The sequence below is a fragment of the Stegodyphus dumicola genome, chromosome X2 (assembly GCF_044657685.1).
Source record: "Stegodyphus dumicola isolate Sdum_Otavi_A_Nest chromosome X2, ASM4465768v1".
NCBI lineage: Eukaryota > Metazoa > Arthropoda > Arachnida > Araneae > Eresidae > Stegodyphus > Stegodyphus dumicola.
This window is the reverse complement of record NC_140781.1, coordinates 105,783,156-105,804,432: the sequence shown is the minus strand read 5'-3', so window position 1 is coordinate 105,804,432 and position 21,277 is coordinate 105,783,156. Positions and strand designations below refer to the sequence as shown.

The 21,277-nt window shown below is 31.5% G+C and overlaps 1 long non-coding RNA gene across 1 annotated transcript in view; it reads right to left on the bottom strand.

Annotated features, from left to right (window-relative positions):
• Positions 1-20,225, bottom strand: part of LOC146992869 (uncharacterized) — an 89,750-nt gene extending 69,525 nt beyond the window's left edge. Inside the window, exons 1-2 of the long non-coding RNA XR_015038932.1 lie at positions 20,116-20,225; positions 16,182-16,284 (exon numbers count right to left, since the gene is read on the bottom strand). This is a non-coding gene — a long non-coding RNA (uncharacterized LOC146992869). The remainder of the gene's footprint in view (positions 1-16,181; positions 16,285-20,115) is intronic.
• Between the last annotated feature and the right edge of the window lie 1,052 nt (positions 20,226-21,277).

Below are 21,277 nucleotides of genomic sequence, written 5' to 3'. Positions count from 1 at the left end.
ACAAGACCCCGTTGGACATGGAAAATATTAGGCCACAAAGAGAGGAAAATGTTTAGCCTCCTCCTCGTAATGTGAAAGGAGGCCACTTGGGAAAAAATTACATCACAGCAGTACTTTTGAAACCACTACGAAGCAACAGAACTCTAACAAATCTCAGACTTCTGATAATTATAGTGTGATTAACAGTTCAACCTCACTTCGAATATTACAATACAATATAGAGAAAGCACCAATTCATACACTTCAATATGAAATTCAAAACCTACGAAATTAATGAACAAATGCTACCCTAAACATTAAAACATAATGTGACACGTTCATGTAAAATAAATAACTAGTAAAGCTTCAATATAAAGCAACATGTGAAAAGGGATGGACAAATTATAACATTCAAGTATTTCTAGTGGAAATAAAGTTGATATAAAACAAGAATTACCAGCCACAGATGTCTTTTTGCTCTGCATTATTCATCCGTTCTTTTTCTTTCACGATATCATGTTCTGCATTCCAAGAGTGCACAAAAATGATCACAAATTACACTAGAAGGGGCCAAAAGGGGAAAAAAGGAATCATTAGATTTTAACTACTTTGATATTAAAGAATAATTATACACAAAGAGAAATATCTAATATTGTTTCTTAATATATAAAACTTCAAGAGTCGCCTTCTTTGTTTTAAACTCCAGCAATGTGCTACATTGTTACTAAAAGCATGACTGCAATGCAGGTACTCTCATCCATGAGAGAGGACAGCTTAGTCCGATATACCAGAAATTATCTTGAAATATTACCAGGTGACTTTAATGTAATTATAGAAATATTTCACTCAGGGAAAGAACATATTGTATAGCTGCCCGGGTTCGAGCCCAGCTTTAATATTGCAAGCTAAAACACATCAAATGCCATTGAATGATACAGCATTTTGAAATGTTACAAAAAATTTAAATGCAATTTCGTGGAAGAGCTATTGCAATTACCTACATACTAAAATTTTGACCAAAAATTCAAGAAAACTAAGATACTCCTTTTTCTTTCGAAGGAATCAAAGTCAAATACTAATGTAGGGATGCTCAACCTATTGTACTATGAAACCTACACATAGGAATGAAATTTCGTCACCTATGTGAGATGTCCAATACCCAGAAATTCCGTAAATTGTAGAATAGAACCTGCGTCTGAAAACAGACGAAAGGTAGAACATTATTCAAATACTTTACCTTTAGCCTTGAAGCAGGTGTTCTATATTAAACTGTGTTAATTCACATACAGAATTAGTAATATAATAGCTCAAAATATTTTAAGAACCAAACACACATTAAATAAACATTAAAAAATTTATATACATTTATTAGTGTTATGAGGGTTTATTCTGAAATATTATCAGGTCACTTTCAAAGAAATGATAGAACTTTTCACTCACGGAAGGGACATTCTGTCTGGCTGCCCGGGTTCCATCCCAGCTTCTGTTACAAAAGTTTCATAGAAGAATTTTAAAAATCCAGAAACAAAACTTATGAAGAAATTATTGAACATACCTGGTTCTATGATTTAGCCATTCTTACAGACATAGTAACTAAATCTTAAATTTGAGGGAGGGGGCGAGAGAACTAAACTAGAGTCTTTGAATTAAAGGGTATTATAAATTCATTTTAAATCAAAATTAATTTTGTGAAAATATTACACAAATATGAGGAATATACATTTTTACCATAATGTAATGTACGTTTTGCCCCATTGAAAATCTGGAGAACTAAGGGATGAAATATAAGAAAACTGAAAGAATCATTTGGAAAATCTCATCGAGCTTAAATTAGTTTCTCAATTAGATGTGTTTAGTGTATTTAAAATTAGGCTAACTACTTCATTCACTTCAAACCCATTACATAATACTAGTATTTAAGAAAAATGGTAAAAGATTGCAAATATGTTAAATAACAATTCTATTGATCAAGAAATGGAAATAACTGATTTTCGTCCTAATTAAGATCAAGAATATCACAAAAAGCCAATTGAATAGTCCTAGAACAGAAACATCATGAACAGTTAAACTTTTAAAAAGATAAATTCCTGCTTCCAATCTGCTTAAAAATGTGAAAGAGGATTTTCAACAATGAACTTGTTAAAATCAATGTTTAGATACGGGATAACAAATCAACATCCCAACGACTGCAAGGATTTAGCCATAACATCGCATGTATCAGAGGCAAAAAAAAAAAAAAAAAAAACTCGCAGAAGAAATGCAGTGTTAAATTTCACATTAAAATACGATTTCCCTGTATTTAACTTTCATCTTGCTGAATTTTTTGTAAATAATGCAAAGAGTATACCTTTTCTTTAACTTATTATACCACACATTTTTATACTTTGTGTAATGTATTTACAACTGAAATATTAAAAGTGCACTAGATACTTGTGCTCGCCAAAATTTTATAAACTCAAAATTGGCTCCCTTTAAGTTAAAGTTGCACATAACTGCACTAAGGGAAGGAATGCAATTTTATTTCTTTGTCTGTATTTGGTTTCATTTTCATATAAAAAGAGTTAAAAATAGGGTTATCTAATTTTGTTATCTAGGTAACAAAATTTAAACACACATTTTCAGTAAAAATTACAGAATAAAAGATTTTGTTTCCCTGAAGATGCAACACCTCCCTATTCCAGGTATGGTACAGACTGCATACTGTCAGAAAGAAATTCCTTTCTTAAACAGGGAATCCATATACTTTAATCTGTTTTTACACAAGTACTGTTTATGACTAATGGTCCAGGAGTAAAATACTTTATAGTTAATCCATCTAAATTTTTATTATTTCCGGTCATCTGTATAGACTGTTTATTTATCACGACTAAACTACCAATCTGCATTCTAGATACCTCATATGATTCTTCAAGTCACGTTTCGTAGCCTATCATTTCTAATACAACAGGTACTTGCTGAGCGCAGACTTGTAAAGCGTGATTTCGCGTATAGCAGTACCTTACAGGATTCCATTTAATTTGTCCACTGCTAGAATTTCTTTCATACGTGGTTCAACATTCATCCATCAACACCAGAAAGAATTTATCTGCTACTTTAAACAATTTCCATAGACTGAAAATGAAGTTCAAAAAAATCTTACAAATCTCAAATGCAAAGCATTCCGAAGAATTTTCACATATGGAAGATAAAGAAGTCAAACAATGAATCAGAAAATTACAAAAGAAGAATTGGGTGCTTATAAAACCCCTTGATAATAAAAGCGCTCATTACGAGAAACAGCTTTTAACTGAAGATTAGATGAAGGAATCGTTAAATAACAGAGAAGCAATGTCTGATCTTCTAGTGGAGATGGACACAATTCAAGAAAAAAACGGACACTTTAAAAGAGCTACTGGGAAACATGTGCTCTTTACAGCGACATGGTTACAGTTGCATCAGTCATTCTTATAAGCAAAAGACATCAGCTTTTTCAAAAAATAATTCTGTTATGTATTTGCCAAGAGAACGAAAACAAGTCCTAAAGAAACTTTCAGAGTGCTTTTCAAAACCAAGTTGAAAGTTAGTCTGCAGAATTTTACTTCGATAATAATAAAACATCTCTGATTTTATTTCAAAATGAATATTTTTTAATCGATTTTAAAGAGATCTTCGCAAATTGGTTCATAAAACTTCACAATATGCCAAAATTGTTCAGATTAAGGACAAAATATAATAAAGTATGCTTAAAACAACTAAGAAAAAGCACATTTTGAGCATCCTTAACAGAAGACAATTTGGCTCCACTAACTTTCTTTACGAGTATACATTAAATTTTTATTTACATTTCTTTTTTATTCAACACTTAACTTTCAATGGTTTTAAGAGAAACAGCACTTGATAGAGAGACTCTAAATTCGGAAAAAACTGAAACAAAATTGGTTTATACCCAGGCAGTGCAATTACACTGGCCTGTTGGGAAGACAAGACCCCGTTGGACATGGAAAATATTAGGCCACAAAGAGAGGAAAATGTTTAGCCTCCTCCTCGTAATGTGAAAGGAGGCCACTTGGGAAAAAATTACATCACAGCAGTACTTTTGAAACCACTACGAAGCAACAGAACTCTAACAAATCTCAGACTTCTGATAATTATAGTGTGATTAACAGTTCAACCTCACTTCGAATATTACAATACAATATAGAGAAAGCACCAATTCATACACTTCAATATGAAATTCAAAACCTACGAAATTAATGAACAAATGCTACCCTAAACATTAAAACATAATGTGACACGTTCATGTAAAATAAATAACTAGTAAAGCTTCAATATAAAGCAACATGTGAAAAGGGATGGACAAATTATAACATTCAAGTATTTCTAGTGGAAATAAAGTTGATATAAAACAAGAATTACCAGCCACAGATGTCTTTTTGCTCTGCATTATTCATCCGTTCTTTTTCTTTCACGATATCATGTTCTGCATTCCAAGAGTGCACAAAAATGATCACAAATTACACTAGAAGGGGCCAAAAGGGGAAAAAAGGAATCATTAGATTTTAACTACTTTGATATTAAAGAATAATTATACACAAAGAGAAATATCTAATATTGTTTCTTAATATATAAAACTTCAAGAGTCGCCTTCTTTGTTTTAAACTCCAGCAATGTGCTACATTGTTACTAAAAGCATGACTGCAATGCAGGTACTCTCATCCATGAGAGAGGACAGCTTAGTCCGATATACCAGAAATTATCTTGAAATATTACCAGGTGACTTTAATGTAATTATAGAAATATTTCACTCAGGGAAAGAACATATTGTATAGCTGCCCGGGTTCGAGCCCAGCTTTAATATTGCAAGCTAAAACACATCAAATGCCATTGAATGATACAGCATTTTGAAATGTTACAAAAAATTTAAATGCAATTTCGTGGAAGAGCTATTGCAATTACCTACATACTAAAATTTTGACCAAAAATTCAAGAAAACTAAGATACTCCTTTTTCTTTCGAAGGAATCAAAGTCAAATACTAATGTAGGGATGCTCAACCTATTGTACTATGAAACCTACACATAGGAATGAAATTTCGTCACCTATGTGAGATGTCCAATACCCAGAAATTCCGTAAATTGTAGAATAGAACCTGCGTCTGAAAACAGACGAAAGGTAGAACATTATTCAAATACTTTACCTTTAGCCTTGAAGCAGGTGTTCTATATTAAACTGTGTTAATTCACATACAGAATTAGTAATATAATAGCTCAAAATATTTTAAGAACCAAACACACATTAAATAAACATTAAAAAATTTATATACATTTATTAGTGTTATGAGGGTTTATTCTGAAATATTATCAGGTCACTTTCAAAGAAATGATAGAACTTTTCACTCACGGAAGGGACATTCTGTCTGGCTGCCCGGGTTCCATCCCAGCTTCTGTTACAAAAGTTTCATAGAAGAATTTTAAAAATCCAGAAACAAAACTTATGAAGAAATTATTGAACATACCTGGTTCTATGATTTAGCCATTCTTACAGACATAGTAACTAAATCTTAAATTTGAGGGAGGGGGCGAGAGAACTAAACTAGAGTCTTTGAATTAAAGGGTATTATAAATTCATTTTAAATCAAAATTAATTTTGTGAAAATATTACACAAATATGAGGAATATACATTTTTACCATAATGTAATGTACGTTTTGCCCCATTGAAAATCTGGAGAACTAAGGGATGAAATATAAGAAAACTGAAAGAATCATTTGGAAAATCTCATCGAGCTTAAATTAGTTTCTCAATTAGATGTGTTTAGTGTATTTAAAATTAGGCTAACTACTTCATTCACTTCAAACCCATTACATAATACTAGTATTTAAGAAAAATGGTAAAAGATTGCAAATATGTTAAATAACAATTCTATTGATCAAGAAATGGAAATAACTGATTTTCGTCCTAATTAAGATCAAGAATATCACAAAAAGCCAATTGAATAGTCCTAGAACAGAAACATCATGAACAGTTAAACTTTTAAAAAGATAAATTCCTGCTTCCAATCTGCTTAAAAATGTGAAAGAGGATTTTCAACAATGAACTTGTTAAAATCAATGTTTAGATACGGGATAACAAATCAACATCCCAACGACTGCAAGGATTTAGCCATAACATCGCATGTATCAGAGGCAAAAAAAAAAAAAAAAAAAACTCGCAGAAGAAATGCAGTGTTAAATTTCACATTAAAATACGATTTCCCTGTATTTAACTTTCATCTTGCTGAATTTTTTGTAAATAATGCAAAGAGTATACCTTTTCTTTAACTTATTATACCACACATTTTTATACTTTGTGTAATGTATTTACAACTGAAATATTAAAAGTGCACTAGATACTTGTGCTCGCCAAAATTTTATAAACTCAAAATTGGCTCCCTTTAAGTTAAAGTTGCACATAACTGCACTAAGGGAAGGAATGCAATTTTATTTCTTTGTCTGTATTTGGTTTCATTTTCATATAAAAAGAGTTAAAAATAGGGTTATCTAATTTTGTTATCTAGGTAACAAAATTTAAACACACATTTTCAGTAAAAATTACAGAATAAAAGATTTTGTTTCCCTGAAGATGCAACACCTCCCTATTCCAGGTATGGTACAGACTGCATACTGTCAGAAAGAAATTCCTTTCTTAAACAGGGAATCCATATACTTTAATCTGTTTTTACACAAGTACTGTTTATGACTAATGGTCCAGGAGTAAAATACTTTATAGTTAATCCATCTAAATTTTTATTATTTCCGGTCATCTGTATAGACTGTTTATTTATCACGACTAAACTACCAATCTGCATTCTAGATACCTCATATGATTCTTCAAGTCACGTTTCGTAGCCTATCATTTCTAATACAACAGGTACTTGCTGAGCGCAGACTTGTAAAGCGTGATTTCGCGTATAGCAGTACCTTACAGGATTCCATTTAATTTGTCCACTGCTAGAATTTCATTCATACGTGGTTCAACATTCATCCATCAACACCAGAAAGAATTTATCTGCTACTTTAAACAATTTCCATAGACTGAAAATGAAGTTCAAAAAAATCTTACAAATCTCAAATGCAAAGCATTCCGAAGAATTTTCACATATGGAAGATAAAGAAGTCAAACAATGAATCAGAAAATTACAAAAGAAGAATTGGGTGCTTATAAAACCCCTTGATAATAAAAGCGCTCATTACGAGAAACAGCTTTTAACTGAAGATTAGATGAAGGAATCGTTAAATAACAGAGAAGCAATGTCTGATCTTCTAGTGGAGATGGACACAATTAAAGAAAAAAACGGACACTTTAAAAGAGCTACTGGGAAATATGTGCTCTTTACAGCGACATGGTTACAGTTGCATCAGTCATTCTTATAAGCAAAAGACATCAGCTTTTTCAAAAAATAATTCTGTCATGTATTTGCCAAGAGAACGAAAACAAGTCCTAAAGAAACTTTCAGAGTGCTTTTCAAAACCAAGTTGAAAGTTAGTCTGCAGAATTTTACTTCGATAATAATAAAACATCTCTGATTTTATTTCAAAATGAATATTTTTTAATCGATTTTAAAGAGATCTTCGCAAATTGGTTCATAAAACTTCACAATATGCCAAAATTGTTCAGATTAGGGACAAAATATAATAAAGTATGCTTAAAACAACTAAGAAAAAGCACATTTTGAGCATCCTTAACAGAAGACAATTTGGCTCCACTAACTTTCTTTACGAGTATACATTAAATTTTTATTTACATTTCTTTTTTATTCAACACTTAACTTTCAATGGTTTTAAGAGAAACAGCACTTGATAGAGAGACTCTAAATTCGGAAAAAACAAACAAAATTGGTTTATACCCAGGCAGTGCAATTACACTGGCCTGTTGGGAAGACAAGACCCCGTTGGACATGGAAAATATTAGGCCACAAAGAGAGGAAAATGTTTAGCCTCCTCCTCGTAATGTGAAAGGAGGCCACTTGGGAAAAAATTACATCACAGCAGTACTTTTGAAACCACTACGAAGCAACAGAACTCTAACAAATCTCAGACTTCTGATAATTATAGTGTGATTAACAGTTCAACCTCACTTCGAATATTACAATACAATATAGAGAAAGCACCAATTCATACACTTCAATATGAAATTCAAAACCTACGAAATTAATGAACAAATGCTACCCTAAACATTAAAACATAATGTGACACGTTCATGTAAAATAAATAACTAGTAAAGCTTCAATATAAAGCAACATGTGAAAAGGGATGGACAAATTATAACATTCAAGTATTTCTAGTGGAAATAAAGTTGATATAAAACAAGAATTACCAGCCACAGATGTCTTTTTGCTCTGCATTATTCATCCGTTCTTTTTCTTTCACGATATCATGTTCTGCATTCCAAGAGTGCACAAAAATGATCACAAATTACACTAGAAGGGGCCAAAAGGGGAAAAAAGGAATCATTAGATTTTAACTACTTTGATATTAAAGAATAATTATACACAAAGAGAAATATCTAATATTGTTTCTTAATATATAAAACTTCAAGAGTCGCCTTCTTTGTTTTAAACTCCAGCAATGTGCTACATTGTTACTAAAAGCATGACTGCAATGCAGGTACTCTCATCCATGAGAGAGGACAGCTTAGTCCGATATACCAGAAATTATCTTGAAATATTACCAGGTGACTTTAATGTAATTATAGAAATATTTCACTCAGGGAAAGAACATATTGTATAGCTGCCCGGGTTCGAGCCCAGCTTTAATATAGCAAGCTAAAACACATCAAATGCCATTGAATGATACAGCATTTTGAAATGTTACAAAAAATTTAAATGCAATTTCGTGGAAGAGCTATTGCAATTACCTACATACTAAAATTTTGACCAAAAATTCAAGAAAACTAAGATACTCCTTTTTCTTTCGAAGGAATCAAAGTCAAATACTAATGTAGGGATGCTCAACCTATTGTACTATGAAACCTACACATAGGAATGAAATTTCGTCACCTATGTGAGATGTCCAATACCCAGAAATTCCGTAAATTGTAGAATAGAACCTGCGTCTGAAAACAGACGAAAGGTAGAACATTATTCAAATACTTTACCTTTAGCCTTGAAGCAGGTGTTCTATATTAAACTGTGTTAATTCACATACAGAATTAGTAATATAATAGCTCAAAATATTTTAAGAACCAAACACACATTAAATAAACATTAAAAAATTTATATACATTTATTAGTGTTATGAGGGTTTATTCTGAAATATTATCAGGTCACTTTCAAAGAAATGATAGAACTTTTCACTCACGGAAGGGACATTCTGTCTGGCTGCCCGGGTTCCATCCCAGCTTCTGTTACAAAAGTTTCATAGAAGAATTTTAAAAATCCAGAAACAAAACTTATGAAGAAATTATTGAACATACCTGGTTCTATGATTTAGCCATTCTTACAGACATAGTAACTAAATCTTAAATTTGAGGGAGGGGGCGAGAGAACTAAACTAGAGTCTTTGAATTAAAGGGTATTATAAATTCATTTTAAATCAAAATTAATTTTGTGAAAATATTACACAAATATGAGGAATATACATTTTTACCATAATGTAATGTACGTTTTGCCCCATTGAAAATCTGGAGAACTAAGGGGTGAAATATAAGAAAACTGAAAGAATCATTTGGAAAATCTCATCGAGCTTAAATTAGTTTCTAAATTAGATGTGTTTAGTGTATTTAAAATTAGGCTAACTACTTCATTCACTTCAAACCCATTACATAATACTAGTATTTAAGAAAAATGGTAAAAGATTGCAAATATGTTAAATAACAATTCTATTGATCAAGAAATGGAAATAACTGATTTTCGTCCTAATTAAGATCAAGAATATCACAAAAAGCCAATTGAATAGTCCTAGAACAGAAACATCATGAACAGTTAAACTTTTAAAAAGATAAATTCCTGCTTCCAATCTGCTTAAAAATGTGAAAGAGGATTTTCAACAATGAACTTGTTAAAATCAATGTTTAGATACGGGATAACAAATCAACATCCCAACGACTGCAAGGATTTAGCCATAACATCGCATGTATCAGAGGCAAAAAAAAAAAAAAAAACTCGCAGAAGAAATGCAGTGTTAAATTTCACATTAAAATACGATTTCCCTGTATTTAACTTTCATCTTGCTGAATTTTTTGTAAATAATGCAAAGAGTATACCTTTTCTTTAACTTATTATACCACACATTTTTATACTTTGTGTAATGTATTTATAACTGAAATATTAAAAGTGCACTAGATACTTGTGCTCGCCAAAATTTTATAAACTCAAAATTGGCTGCCTTTAAGTTAAAGTTGCACATAACTGCACTAAGGGAAGGAATGCAATTTTATTTCTTTGTCTGTATTTGGTTTCATTTTCATATAAAAAGAGTTAAAAATAGGGTTATCTAATTTTGTTATCTAGGTAACAAAATTTAAACACACATTTTCAGTAAAAATTACAGAATAAAAGATTTTGTTTCCCTGAAGATGCAACACCTCCCTATTCCAGGTATGGTACAGACTGCATACTGTCAGAAAGAAATTCCTTTCTTAAACAGGGAATCCATATACTTTAATCTGTTTTTACACAAGTACTGTTTATGACTAATGGTCCAGGAGTAAAATACTTTATAGTTAATCCATCTAAATTTTTATTATTTCCGGTCATCTGTATAGACTGTTTATTTATCACGACTAAACTACCAATCTGCATTCTAGATACCTCATATGATTCTTCAAGTCACGTTTCGTAGCCTATCATTTCTAATACAACAGGTACTTGCTGAGCGCAGACTTGTAAAGCGTGATTTCGCATATAGCAGTACCTTACAGGATTCCATTTAATTTGTCCACTGCTAGAATTTCTTTCATACGTGGTTCAACATTCATCCATCAACACCAGAAAGAATTTATCTGCTACTTTAAACAATTTCCATAGACTGAAAATGAAGTTCAAAAAAATCTTACAAATCTCAAATGCAAAGCATTCCGAAGAATTTTCACATATGGAAGATAAAGAAGTCAAACAATGAATCAGAAAATTACAAAAGAAGAATTGGGTGCTTATAAAACCCCTTGATAATAAAAGCGCTCATTACGAGAAACAGCTTTTAACTGAAGATTAGATGAAGGAATCATTAAATAACAGAGAAGCAATGTCTGATCTTCTAGTGGAGATGGACACAATTAAAGAAAAAAACGGACACTTTAAAAGAGCTACTGGGAAATATGTGCTCTTTACAGCGACATGGTTACAGTTGCATCAGTCATACTTATAAGCAAAAGAAATCAGCTTTTTCAAAAAATAATTCTGTCATGTATTTGCCAAGAGAACGAAAACAAGTCCTAAAGAAACTTTCAGAGTGCTTTTCAAAACCAAGTTGAAAGTTAGTCTGCAGAATTTTACTTCGATATTAATAAAACATCTCTGATTTTATTTCAAAATGAATATTTTTTAATCGATTTTAAAAAGATCTTCGCAAATTGGTTCATAAAACTTCACAATATGCCAAAATTGTTCAGATTAGGGACAAAATATAATAAAGTATGCTTAAAACAACTAAGAAAAAGCACATTTTGAGCATCCTTAACAGAAGACAATTTGGCTCCACTAACTTTCTTTACGAGTATACATTAAATTTTTATTTACATTTCTTTTTTATTCAACACTTAACTTTCAATGGTTTTAAGAGAAACAGCACTTGATAGAGAGACTCTAAATTCGGAAAAAACTGAAACAAAATTGGTTTATACCCAGGCAGTGCAATTACACTGGCCTGTTGGGAAGACAAGACCCCGTTGGACATGGAAAATATTAGGCCACACAGAGAGGAAAATGTTTAGCCTCCTCCTCGTAATGTGAAAGGAGGCCACTTGGGAAAAAATTACATCACAGCAGTACTTTTGAAACCACTACGAAGCAACAGAACTCTAACAAATCTCAGACTTCTGATAATTATAGTGTGATTAACAGTTCAACCTCACTTCGAATATTACAATACAATATAGAGAAAGCACCAATTCATACACTTCAATATGAAATTCAAAACCTACGAAATTAATGAACAAATGCTACCCTAAACATTAAAACATAATGTGACACGTTCATGTAAAATAAATAACTAGTAAAGCTTCAATATAAAGCAACATGTGAAAAGGGATGGACAAATTATAACATTCAAGTATTTCTAGTGGAAATAAAGTTGATATAAAACAAGAATTACCAGCCACAGATGTCTTTTTGCTCTGCATTATTCATCCGTTCTTTTTCTTTCACGATATCATGTTCTGCATTCCAAGAGTGCACAAAAATGATCACAAATTACACTAGAAGGGGCCAAAAGGGGAAAAAAGGAATCATTAGATTTTAACTACTTTGATATTAAAGAATAATTATACACAAAGAGAAATATCTAATATTGTTTCTTAATATATAAAACTTCAAGAGTCGCCTTCTTTGTTTTAAACTCCAGCAATGTGCTACATTGTTACTAAAAGCATGACTGCAATGCAGGTACTCTCATCCATGAGAGAGGACAGCTTAGTCCGATATACCAGAAATTATCTTGAAATATTACCAGGTGACTTTAATGTAATTATAGAAATATTTCACTCAGGGAAAGAACATATTGTATAGCTGCCCGGGTTCGAGCCCAGCTTTAATATAGCAAGCTAAAACACATCAAATGCCATTGAATGATACAGCATTTTGAAATGTTACAAAAAATTTAAATGCAATTTCGTGGAAGAGCTATTGCAATTACCTACATACTAAAATTTTGACCAAAAATTCAAGAAAACTAAGATACTCCTTTTTCTTTCGAAGGAATCAAAGTCAAATACTAATGTAGGGATGCTCAACCTATTGTACTATGAAACCTACACATAGGAATGAAATTTCGTCACCTATGTGAGATGTCCAATACCCAGAAATTCCGTAAATTGTAGAATAGAACCTGCGTCTGAAAACAGACGAAAGGTAGAACATTATTCAAATACTTTACCTTTAGCCTTGAAGCAGGTGTTCTATATTAAACTGTGTTAATTCACATACAGAATTAGTAATATAATAGCTCAAAATATTTTAAGAACCAAACACACATTAAATAAACATTAAAAAATTTATATACATTTATTAGTGTTATGAGGGTTTATTCTGAAATATTATCAGGTCACTTTCAAAGAAATGATAGAACTTTTCACTCACGGAAGGGACATTCTGTCTGGCTGCCCGGGTTCCATCCCAGCTTCTGTTACAAAAGTTTCATAGAAGAATTTTAAAAATCCAGAAACAAAACTTATGAAGAAATTATTGAACATACCTGGTTCTATGATTTAGCCATTCTTACAGACATAGTAACTAAATCTTAAATTTGAGGGAGGGGGCGAGAGAACTAAACTAGAGTCTTTGAATTAAAGGGTATTATAAATTCATTTTAAATCAAAATTAATTTTGTGAAAATATTACACAAATATGAGGAATATACATTTTTACCATAATGTAATGTACGTTTTGCCCCATTGAAAATCTGGAGAACTAAGGGGTGAAATATAAGAAAACTGAAAGAATCATTTGGAAAATCTCATCGAGCTTAAATTAGTTTCTAAATTAGATGTGTTTAGTGTATTTAAAATTAGGCTAACTACTTCATTCACTTCAAACCCATTACATAATACTAGTATTTAAGAAAAATGGTAAAAGATTGCAAATATGTTAAATAACAATTCTATTGATCAAGAAATGGAAATAACTGATTTTCGTCCTAATTAAGATCAAGAATATCACAAAAAGCCAATTGAATAGTCCTAGAACAGAAACATCATGAACAGTTAAACTTTTAAAAAGATAAATTCCTGCTTCCAATCTGCTTAAAAATGTGAAAGAGGATTTTCAACAATGAACTTGTTAAAATCAATGTTTAGATACGGGATAACAAATCAACATCCCAACGACTGCAAGGATTTAGCCATAACATCGCATGTATCAGAGGCAAAAAAAAAAAAAAAAAACTCGCAGAAGAAATGCAGTGTTAAATTTCACATTAAAATACGATTTCCCTGTATTTAACTTTCATCTTGCTGAATTTTTTGTAAATAATGCAAAGAGTATACCTTTTCTTTAACTTATTATACCACACATTTTTATACTTTGTGTAATGTATTTATAACTGAAATATTAAAAGTGCACTAGATACTTGTGCTCGCCAAAATTTTATAAACTCAAAATTGGCTGCCTTTAAGTTAAAGTTGCACATAACTGCACTAAGGGAAGGAATGCAATTTTATTTCTTTGTCTGTATTTGGTTTCATTTTCATATAAAAAGAGTTAAAAATAGGGTTATCTAATTTTGTTATCTAGGTAACAAAATTTAAACACACATTTTCAGTAAAAATTACAGAATAAAAGATTTTGTTTCCCTGAAGATGCAACACCTCCCTATTCCAGGTATGGTACAGACTGCATACTGTCAGAAAGAAATTCCTTTCTTAAACAGGGAATCCATATACTTTAATCTGTTTTTACACAAGTACTGTTTATGACTAATGGTCCAGGAGTAAAATACTTTATAGTTAATCCATCTAAATTTTTATTATTTCCGGTCATCTGTATAGACTGTTTATTTATCACGACTAAACTACCAATCTGCATTCTAGATACCTCATATGATTCTTCAAGTCACGTTTCGTAGCCTATCATTTCTAATACAACAGGTACTTGCTGAGCGCAGACTTGTAAAGCGTGATTTCGCATATAGCAGTACCTTACAGGATTCCATTTAATTTGTCCACTGCTAGAATTTCTTTCATACGTGGTTCAACATTCATCCATCAACACCAGAAAGAATTTATCTGCTACTTTAAACAATTTCCATAGACTGAAAATGAAGTTCAAAAAAATCTTACAAATCTCAAATGCAAAGCATTCCGAAGAATTTTCACATATGGAAGATAAAGAAGTCAAACAATGAATCAGAAAATTACAAAAGAAGAATTGGGTGCTTATAAAACCCCTTGATAATAAAAGCGCTCATTACGAGAAACAGCTTTTAACTGAAGATTAGATGAAGGAATCATTAAATAACAGAGAAGCAATGTCTGATCTTCTAGTGGAGATGGACACAATTAAAGAAAAAAACGGACACTTTAAAAGAGCTACTGGGAAATATGTGCTCTTTACAGCGACATGGTTACAGTTGCATCAGTCATACTTATAAGCAAAAGAAATCAGCTTTTTCAAAAAATAATTCTGTCATGTATTTGCCAAGAGAACGAAAACAAGTCCTAAAGAAACTTTCAGAGTGCTTTTCAAAACCAAGTTGAAAGTTAGTCTGCAGAATTTTACTTCGATATTAATAAAACATCTCTGATTTTATTTCAAAATGAATATTTTTTAATCGATTTTAAAAAGATCTTCGCAAATTGGTTCATAAAACTTCACAATATGCCAAAATTGTTCAGATTAGGGACAAAATATAATAAAGTATGCTTAAAACAACTAAGAAAAAGCACATTTTGAGCATCCTTAACAGAAGACAATTTGGCTCCACTAACTTTCTTTACGAGTATACATTAAATTTTTATTTACATTTCTTTTTTATTCAACACTTAACTTTCAATGGTTTTAAGAGAAACAGCACTTGATAGAGAGACTCTAAATTCGGAAAAAACTGAAACAAAATTGGTTTATACCCAGGCAGTGCAATTACACTGGCCTGTTGGGAAGACAAGACCCCGTTGGACATGGAAAATATTAGGCCACACAGAGAGGAAAATGTTTAGCCTCCTCCTCGTAATGTGAAAGGAGGCCACTTGGGAAAAAATTACATCACAGCAGTACTTTTGAAACCACTACGAAGCAACAGAACTCTAACAAATCTCAGACTTCTGATAATTATAGTGTGATTAACAGTTCAACCTCACTTCGAATATTACAATACAATATAGAGAAAGCACCAATTCATACACTTCAATATGAAATTCAAAACCTACGAAATTAATGAACAAATGCTACCCTAAACATTAAAACATAATGTGACACGTTCATGTAAAATAAATAACTAGTAAAGCTTCAATATAAAGCAACATGTGAAAAGGGATGGACAAATTATAACATTCAAGTATTTCTAGTGGAAATAAAGTTGATATAAAACAAGAATTACCAGCCACAGATGTCTTTTTGCTCTGCATTATTCATCCGTTATTTTTCTTTCACGATATCATGTTCTGCATTCCAAGAGTGCACAAAAATGATCACAAATTACACTAGAAGGGGCCAAAAGGGGAAAAAAGGAATCATTAGATTTTAACTACTTTGATATTAAAGAATAATTATACACAAAGAGAAATATCTAATATTGTTTCTTAATATATAAAACTTCAAGAGTCGCCTTCTTTGTTTTAAACTCCAGCAATGTGCTACATTGTTACTAAAAGCATGACTGCAATGCAGGTACTCTCATCCATGAGAGAGGACAGCTTAGTCCGATATACCAGAAATTATCTTGAAATATTACCAGGTGACTTTAATGTAATTATAGAAATATTTCACTCAGGGAAAGAACATATTGTATAGCTGCACGGGTTCGAGCCCAGCTTTAATATAGCAAGCTAAAACACATCAAATGCCATTGAATGATACAGCATTTTGAAATGTTACAAAAAATTTAAATGCAATTTCGTGGAAGAGCTATTGCAATTACCTACATACTAAAATTTTGACCAAAAATTCAAGAAAACTAAGATACTCCTTTTTCTTTCGAAGGAATCAAAGTCAAATACTAATGTAGGGATGCTCAACCTATTGTACTATGAAACCTACACATAGGAATGAAATTTCGTCACCTATGTGAGATGTCCAATACCCAGAAATTCCGTAAATTGTAGAATAGAACCTGCGTCTGAAAACAGACGAAAGGTAGAACATTATTCAAATACTTTACCTTTAGCCTTGAAGCAGGTGTTCTATATTAAACTGTGTTAATTCACATACAGAATTAGTAATATAATAGCTCAAAATATTTTAAGAACCAAACACACATTAAATAAACATTAAAAAATTTATATACATTTATTAGTGTTATGAGGGTTTATTCTGAAATATTATCAGGTCACTTTCAAAGAAATGATAGAACTTTTCACTCACGGAAGGGACATTCTGTCTGGCTGCCCGGGTTCCATCCCAGCTTCTGTTACAAAAGTTTCATAGAAGAATTTTAAAAATCCAGAAACAAAACTTATGAAGAAATTATTGAACATACCTGGTTCTATGATTTAGCCATTCTTACAGACATAGTAACTAAATCTTAAATTTGAGGGAGGGGGCGAGAGAACTAAACTAGAGTCTTTGAATTAAAGGGTATTATAAGTTCATTTTAAATCAAAATTAATTTTCTGAAAATATTACACAAATATGAGGAATATACATTTTTACCATAATGTAATGTACGTTTTGCCCCTTTGAAAATCTGGAGAACTAAGGGGTGAAATATAAGAAAACTGAAAGAATCATTTGGAAAATCTCATCGAGCTTAAATTAGTTTCTAAATTAGATGTTTTTAGTGTATTTAAAATTAGGCTAACTACTTCATTCACTTCAAACCCATTACATAATACTAGTATTTAAGAAAAATGGTAAAAGATTGCAAATATGTTAAATAACAATTCTATTGATCAAGAAATGGAAATAACTGATTTTCGTCCTAATTAAGATCAAGAATATCACAAAAAGCCAATTGAATAGTCCTAGAACAGAAACATCATGAACAGTTAAACTTTTAAAAAGATAAATTCCTGCTTCCAATCTGCTTAAAAATGTGAAAGAGGATTTTCAACAATGAACTTGTTAAAATCAATGTTTAGATACGGGATAACAAATCAACATCCCAACGACTGCAAGGATTTAGCCATAACATCGCATGTATCAGAGGCAAAAAAAAAAAAAAAACTCGCAGAAGAAATGCAGTGTTAAATTTCACATTAAAATACGATTTCCCTGTATTTAACTTTCATCTTGCTGAAGTTTTTGTAAATAATGCAAAGAGTATACCTTTTCTTTAACTTATTATACCACACATTTTTATACTTTGTGTAATGTATTTATAACTGAAATATTAAAAGTGCACTAGATACTTGTGCTCGCCGAAATTTTATAAACTCAAAATTGGCTCCCTTTAAGTTAAAGTTGCACATAACTGCACTAAGGGAAGGAATGCAATTTTATTTCTTTGTCTGTATTTGGTTTCATTTTCATATAAAAAGAGTTAAAAATAGGGTTATCTAATTTTGTTATCTAGGTAACAAAATTTAAACACACATTTTCAGTAAAAATTTCAGAATAAAAGATTTTGTTTCCCTGAAGATGCAACACCTCCCTATTCCAGGTATGGTACAGACTGCATACTGTCAGAAAGAAATTCCTTTCTTAAACAGGGAATCCATATACTTTAATCTGTTTTTACACAAGTACTGTTTATGACTAATGGTCCAGGAGTAAAATACTTTATAGTTAATCCATCTAAATTTTTATTATTTCCGGTCATCTGTATAGACTGTTTATTTATCACGACTAAACTACCAATCTGCATTCTAGATACCTCATATGATTCTTCAAGTCACGTTTCGTAGCCTATCATTTCTAATACAACAGGTACTTGCTGAGCGCAGACTTGTAAAGCGTGATTTCGCGTATAGCAGTACCTTACAGGATTCCATTTAATTTGTCCACTGCTAGAATTTCATTCATACGTGGTTCAACATTCATCCATCAACACCAGAAAGAATTTATCTGCTACTTTAAACAATTTCCATAGACTGAAAATGAAGTTCAAAAAAATCTTACAAATCTCAAATGCAAAGCATTCCGAAGAATTTTCACATATGGAAGATAAAGAAGTCAAACAATGAATCAGAAAATTACAAAAGAAGAATTGGGTGCTTATAAAACCCCTTGATAATAAAAGCGCTCATTACGAGAAACAGCTTTTAACTGAAGATTAGATGAAGGAATCGTTAAATAACAGAGAAGCAATGTCTGATCTTCTAGTGGAGATGGACACAATTAAAGAAAAAAACGGACACTTTAAAAGAGCTACTGGGAAATATGTGCTCTTTACAGCGACATGGTTACAGTTGCATCAGTCATTCTTATAAGCAAAAGACATCAGCTTTTTCAAAAAATAATTCTGTCATGTATTTGCCAAGAGAACGAAAACAAGTCCTAAAGAAACTTTCAGAGTGCTTTTCAAAACCAAGTTGAAAGTTAGTCTGCAGAATTTTACTTCGATAATAATAAAACATCTCTGATTTTATTTCAAAATGAATATTTTTTAATCGATTTTAAAGAGATCTTCGCAAATTGGTTCATAAAACTTCACAATATGCCAAAATTGTTCAGATTAGGGACAAAATATAATAAAGTATGCTTAAAACAACTAAGAAAAAGCACATTTTGAGCATCCTTAACAGAAGACAATTTGGCTCCACTAACTTTCTTTACGAGTATACATTAAATTTTTATTTACATTTCTTTTTTATTCAACACTTAACTTTCAATGGTTTTAAGAGAAACAGCACTTGATAGAGAGACTCTAAATTCGGAAAAAACTGAAACAAAATTGGTTTATACCCAGGCAGTGCAATTACACTGGCCTGTTGGGAAGACAAGACCCCGTTGGACATGGAAAATATTAGGCCACACAGAGAGGAAAATGTTTAGCCTCCTCCTCGTAATGTGAAAGGAGGCCACTTGGGAAAAAATTACATCACAGCAGTACTTTTGAAACCACTACGAAGCAACAGAACTCTAACAAATCTAAGACTTCTGATAATTATAGTGTGATTAACAGTTCAACCTCACTTCGAATATTACAATACAATATAGAGAAAGCACCAATTCATACACTTCAATATGAAATTCAAAACCTACGAAATTAATGAACAAATGCTACCCTAAACATTAAAACATAATGTGACACGTTCATGTAAAATAAATAACTAGTAAAGCTTCAATATAAAGCAACATGTGAAAAGGGATGGACAAATTATAACATTCAAGTATTTCTAGTGGAAATAAAGTTGATATAAAACAAGAATTACCAGCCACAGATGTCTTTTTGCTCTGCATTATTCATCTGTTCTTTTTCTTTCACGATATCATGTTCTGCATTCCAAGAGTGCACAAAAATGATCACAAATTACACTAGAAGGGGCCAAAAGGGGAAAAAAGGAATCATTAGATTTTAACTACTTTGATATTAAAGAATAATTATACACAAAGAGAAATATCTAATATTGTTTCTTAATATATAAAACTTCAAGAGTCGCCTTCTTTGTTTTAAACTCCAGCAATGTGCTACATTGTTACTAAAAGCATGACTGCAATGCAGGTACTCTCATCCATGAGAGAGGACAGCTTAGTCCGATATACCAGAAATTATCTTGAAATATTACCAGGTGACTTTAATGTAATTATAGAAATATTTCACTCAGGGAAAGAACATATTGTATAGCTGCCCGGGTTCGAGCCCAGCTTTAATATAGCAAGCTAAAACACATCAAATGCCATTGAATGATACAGCATTTTGAAATGTTACAAAAAATTTAAATGCAATTTCGTGGAAGAGCTATTGCAATTACCTACATACTAAAATTTTGACCAAAAATTCAAGAAAACTAAGATACTCCTTTTTCTTTCGAAGGAATCAAAGTCAAATACTAATGTAGGGATGCTCAACCTATTGTACTATGAAACCTACACATAGGAATGAAATTTTGTCACCTATGTGAGATGTCCAATACCCAGAAATTCCGTAAATTGTAGAATAGAACCTGCGTCTGAAAACAGACGAAAGGTAGAACATTATTCAAATACTTTACCTTTAGCCTTGAAGCAGGTGTTCTATATTAAACTGTGTTAATTCACATACAGAATTAGTAATATAATAGCTCAAAATATTTTAAGAACCAAACACACATTAAATAAACATTAAAAAATTTATATACATTTATTAGTGTTACGAGGGTTTATTCTGAAATATTATCAGGTCACTTTCAAAGAAATGATAGAACTTTTCACTCACGGAAGGGACATTCTGTCTGGCTGCCCGGGTTCCATCCCAGCTTCTGTTACAAAAGTTTCATAGAAGAATTTTAAAAATCCAGAAACAAAACTTATGAAGAAATTATTGAACATACCTGGTTCTATGATTTAGCCATTCTTACAGACATAGTAACTAAATCTTAAATTTGAGGGAGGGGG